The following is a 6000-nucleotide window of genomic DNA, read 5'->3' as shown; positions in this document are numbered from 1 at the left end:
GCTCACTCTGCATCCATCTCAGTGAGGGGACAGCCACACACTCAACCAGGAATCAGAAGTCATTCTTGGCTCTCCTCTCCCTCACATCTGCCACTCACCAGCCCTGCAAATCCTACCTTCCCAGATGTCTCTCAGATTCCTGGCTCACTCCCCACCCCATTTCAGACTACCATCATCTCTCACTAGCACTTTTATTATTTTTTAAGTTTTTTTAAGAGATTTGGTCTTGCTCTATCACCAGGCTGGAGGGCATGATCACGGTTCACTGTAGTCTTGAACTCCTGGCTCAAGCAATCCTCCCGCCTCAGCCTCTGAGTAGCTGGGACCACAGGCTCGAGCCACCACACTGGCTCTCATTGGCATTTTTATTACATCCTCTTTCCTCCATGCTTATCACGATAATGATGACCATTGTTACTGGGCATGAATGAAGTGTCAGGAACTGTGCTCAGTGCCTGATATCAGTATCTCATTTAACCCTCATAACATCCCTGTAAAGTAAGGATACATTTTTTTCATAAATGAGGAAATGGAGGTTCAGAGGTTAACTATTGAAAGATATCATTTATTTGTTTAAATCACCAGGCCCAAGCAGAAAGTAAATCTTAGATCCTTTCCTATTCTTCAGTGACTCCCTGCTATCATTCCTTCTTTCCTTCCTTCCTTCCTCCAACAAACGGGCAACTTAGCATGAAACTCAAGAGCACTGCCAATCTCTCCAGACTCAACCATCACAACTCAAGTAACTGTAGCTCTCACAGAGTGACTGGTAGTTCTTGGGATGTCATTTGCTCTTGTCTGCAACGTAACCCATTTCCATTTCATTTTCTAGCTTCTATTTATCCTTCAAGATTTATTTTAGACATCATTTCCATCAGGAAGCCACTCTTAACTATGCACTTCCAGACACATGAGCATGCACACACACAAAGCTGGGTATGTGGCTCCCCTCCCGGCTCCTCCGGTACCCTGGGTATCTCCCTATCACAGCGCTCATCACGTTCCATTGTAATCATCTGCTTTGTCTTAGAAATGCCTCTGGACTGTCATTTGCCTGAGAGCAGGGACTGTGTCTTCTGTCTGAACTCCCAGAATCTGATATCTAGCACACAGTGGCTACTCAATGGCAGCTTACTGAATGAATGCATGAGCAAATGAATAGGTTAAACTACAGTGAACTCAACAGCAATGATGAGTACAATGACACGTAAGCCTTTCTAGTCTCAAAGAAATATCAAGTCATGCCTCTTATTCAGTTTGAGGAACGATACTACTATACTGTTTCAAATTCAATCTGCAATTACCCACCTGTTCTCATTCTAATGCCCAGTACGATGTTACCCATAAGCTTATGGCAGGATATAACTGATGGAGGATAAGCAGTTCCTTTCAGTGCCCTTTAGTGAGTGCATGAAAAATAGCACCTTAGCAAGCATACACATAAATGTTGGGAGTGATGTTTACCATGTTAACAACAAATTTGGAACGCTTCAGGTAGTTAATCAGAAGGTTACATAAATTCTAATCTTCCGCAGTTCCAGAGTTGGCTCAATTCCTGCGAGCTTTTTGCTTGAGAGAAAACTCCTAAGTTCTTAAGTTATGTGAAGCTCTTTGCTTTGCAAATGGTCCCCACTGAGGTCATAAACTCCAAAAGTCAAAGAGTATGGAATTCGGGAATATAGAGAGTGGGAGAAGCTGACACAAGCCAGGCCTCTGACCCTGGCTGTTCATGGCTGGTTCCTGCCTCTGTTTCTGTTTCCATAGAAACAGCCATCCGATCAGCAAAAATAAGTTCAAGATTCTTCACTTTGTTTTCCTTTCTTCTTCCTTGGAGATAACTACTCAAGGTTTTGTTAATTAGAGAAAATGGGCTTGTGGCTGAAATTTAGAATCTTTTCAAAGTTTAACATTCTAGTAGAAACAAAGTGGCAAGTCTATCTGCACACTGGCCTGCCCCTGTGACAGCTGTCCATCCTTATCTAGGAAGAGGTTTTCATAACCTTTGCATCTACAATCGTCTTCCAAGTTACTTACAGCAGTTGGATAACCTTTATGACTGCACACATTGCTGGGTATTCAGGATGGTCCCTATCAAACTGAGATGAATGTGTTCCATAATGTCTGTTTTTATTACATTAGTCTGGGAAGATGAAATCAAAAGGACTACTTTCAACAAAAATGTCCTGTGTCGACAGTTCAATACTCTTTCTACAGGCCCTGGTGATTGCCCTTATTGTATGCCGGATAAAGGCTAAACGTGCAGCTACCTGCTAGTTTGACAAAGCTGTTCTCTCGCCAGCAGGTTGCTCAGGCTTTTTTTTTTTTTTTTCACAGCAGCCCTCTAATTCCACCAAACCCACTGGATTAACAAAAACCTGAAAGTAAAATAGCACAAAATGATATCCCTGCATGAGCTACTATTATACTTTGCAACCTACAATTACACGGGTTCAATCTAAATGCCCCAAAACATTATTTCATTAATTCAAGCCATTTCAGAACTGGTAAATATTTTCTTTTCTTGGGTTTTTTATTATTACTCTGTTTCAGCAGAGAATTATGAGGCAGGCAAAGGCCACCTGAACGAGCGTAGTGTGGAGCCAACTGCACAGAGTCAAGATGACAGGAAAGGGAGGGGCCGGCAGAAGGATGGGAACCAGAGTGGACAAAGTCCATTTGGAGGGAAAAAGAGAAACAATGAGCAGAAAGAGAGAAAGAGATCAAAGAGGAGGGCCAGTGGCGATCAAGGTGGAGCTCTCAGGCTGGTAGATTGAGGTCATCTATTGCCTGTGGCTGGTGCCAGTTATCCCAACAGCAGGGTCTGGCACAGCTGTGTGCCGTGGACATTGGGCATGCGCAGGAGCTGGGGACTCACAGCGGATTGAAAGCCCCATGTTGGAGGTGTCCTGAGGTCTCTGAGTCGAACCTTTTAAAGAGATTTCCTCCCGTGACAGAATCCTTGGACCAATATAGATGCACAGTGTGTAGTTAATTGACTTTCTGAGAGAAGAAAAAATAGCCTTAACATTCTTAGTTGGTCCGAAATCTTCCTTCTGTAAAATAGCTTTCAGGGTTGGAAAAGAGGATTTGGAGAGGACTTCGCTTGGGCAAAGGGTGCAAATGAACTCATGTGTATGGGTGGGCAGCGCTGTGTTGAGAGGCTTGCAGAACACTTACAGAATATTTCTCCACCACTGATTCATTCCAGAGGCAGCAAGGGGGTTAAGAGGAGGGATTTGGGAAAGAAAGGAACCTCGATTCCAGGAGCAGCTCTGTCACTTCCTAGCTGTGACCTAGGGGAAGTTATTTAACTTCTGAAGCCACCATTTCCTCATCTACAAGAAGAAAATAAAAATAGCATCTACCTCATAGAGTCCCTAGGAAAATTAAATGTGATGATCTGGGTACCATGCTTAGCACACTGCTGGGCACATATTTGACCTTGGATGAAAGGTAGTATTAGTTGAAGCATTTTTAATGGTGTGAATAGAACTAGACTTTATGGGCCAGGCACGGTGGCTCACGCCTGAAATCCTAGCACTTTGGGAGGCTGAGGTGGATGGATCACCTGAGGTCAGGAGTTCGAGACCAGCCTGGCCAACATGGTGAAACCCCATGTCTGGTAAAAATACAAAAATTAGCGGAGCATGCTGGCGGACGCCTGTAATCTCAGATCTCAGCTACTCAGGAGGCTGAGGCTGGAGAATCACTTGAACCTGGGAGGCAAAGATTGCAGTGAGCTGAGATCCCGCCATTGCACTCCAGCCTGGGTGACAAAAGCGGAACTCTGTCTCAAAAAAAAAAAAAAAAAAGAAGAGGAAAAAAAGAAAAAAAACTAGACCTTTTGACTCTTTGTAAGTGAGGACAAGCAGTTAAAGACAATAGGGTCTTAATTCTCATTAGCAAATACTGGGACAAGAAGCTACATACAGGTGGAAAGCAGGTGCTGGAATGAGAAAGATATCCTAGGGAGAAAGGGATTCCTCCAGGGTCATCCTCACCACCCTTTCCCACTGATGAGGAAGGAGCAGGGGAGGGAGGGACCCAGGAGGTGCTGGGGGCAGGGTCAGGGTACAGGCTAGGCTGGGGCTGCAGCCAACCCAACTGGCTGGAATGCAGGTCAAGCCAGAAGTTCTCCTTTCCAAAAAGGAAAATCCTTCTTCTGGAAAATGTTCATGTTCTGAACCTCAGGGCAGGGCAGGTGTTGGTGGGGGCTGTGGGAGGGTAGCTCTACCAGGAAAAGGAAGACCTGCCCAAAAGTCCTACCAGGCTGTAGGAGGAAGTGGGGGTCTCTGGTTATTGTTCAGGCAGAGATGAACTGCCAGCTGCAGCTCATGGTCATTGTGCTTCCACGGATTTCACACTGTGTGCACAATTACGTAACAACAGACAACACAGCAAAGGTGCCAATTCCCTCTGCCAAGGCACCTGGATATGCTTCTTTCCTGGGACTGGGTGCAGCACTCAGACATCAAAAACCTTGATGCTCCCTCCCTTCTCCCTGCAAAACCTCACTGAGCTTCCAGAGTCTTCCCTGGGGGCACCTCACACCCTATCCTTTGGATGGAGAAATAATTCCTTGCTGGTTAGTGTCTAGGACAGATGATCATTGAAAACCTCTGTGGCAGCAAAGCCTTTTTGCAAATGCTGGCTCCTTGGTTCCCTTGCCCTCCCTGGCTGCTGGGGAGGGAAACCAGCTGCATCCCGGAAAACAATTCCACTCAACAAACAATGCAGTGCCCCGAATACTCATAATGAGGTCTGGTTCAAATGTTGGCACACATACAACATATTAATTAAAATAACGTGCATGATAAATAATATTGGGATCCAAAGCACAGAACTCCTCTGAAATCGCAGTTGGTAATTATGTGAGCGCCTGCTAACACACACTCAGAATTCCAGTGTTGCTTATGTGACAAAATTAGTCTCAGAGAGGTGACCTTGAGAGGTGTCTTGTGTGAGCATCCTCCTGCTCATAGACTGTACGATGTTTAAATATCCCCGGAAACAGAGTATCCATCCTAATTTTCAAGCCCTCAGGGAAGAAATTCCTTAAGAGACCTCAATAATTCAATTTAATAATAATTATATGAGTACCAGCTAGCGTAAGTCTTTCTGCTTAGCCCTGGGGATGGGGTAGGCAGAGCATGATTCAGTTTGGGGCGTGGGGGGTTTGTTTGTTTTTTGAATCTAGTTCTTACTCTGTCACCCAGGCTAAGTACAGTGGATGTGATTGTGGTTCACTGCAGCCTTAAACTCCTGGTCTCAAGCCATCCTCCCGTCTCAGCCTCCTGAGTCACTGGGGATTACAGGCATGAGCCACCATGCCCAGCATCACATTTTCAAGGAGTAGTAACTGGTTATTGGGTAATATCTGTCCCAGACAGGAAGTTCTTCTAGATGCCTCACCTAGATCTTTCAGGCTGCAGTTAAAAACCTCACTGCCACTTGTTTAGTCAAGGATTCCAGTTCTAATGCTTCTAGGGTCTTTATTAGGTATCAGGGGCTGGGGGCAGTGGTGACAATAGGCAAGTGTCCTAGAACTTCCACTCACCACCAAGATCCTGACCTAAAGGTTCTCACCAATTCCAGCACAGTGAGGCAATTATATGCTGTCTACTTTACATAGGCCTTTTAAAGGATTACCAAATTTGACATTTATTGGCCCAGTTAGTACAGAAATCTAACTGAGAAAGGAAGAGACCCTATTATCTTGATTCCAAAATCATTTTCTATTTGTGCTTCAGTCAACATTCCAGCATCTGGTTAAATGTATTTAATTTCATTCCCTCAACAATAACCCATGTACCACACCAGTGACCACAACTTTGGTGTCCCAGCTCCTAAATTCTATTAGTGTTCAGAAAGCCTCTTGGTTTCAACATAATGTTCAATCAGTGCAAAGAAATTAATTAAATTAAAATTATTTTTATTGTGATTTAATTAGCTTGATTTAATTACTTTGTTCACTGACTGAGCATTCTGTTGTTACGGCCA

Source organism: Pan paniscus, chromosome 7 (genome assembly GCF_029289425.2).
Source record: "Pan paniscus chromosome 7, NHGRI_mPanPan1-v2.0_pri, whole genome shotgun sequence".
Taxonomy (NCBI): Eukaryota; Metazoa; Chordata; class Mammalia; order Primates; family Hominidae; genus Pan; species Pan paniscus.
The sequence above is the reverse complement of the archived record's forward strand: the minus strand, read 5'-3'. Positions refer to the sequence as shown.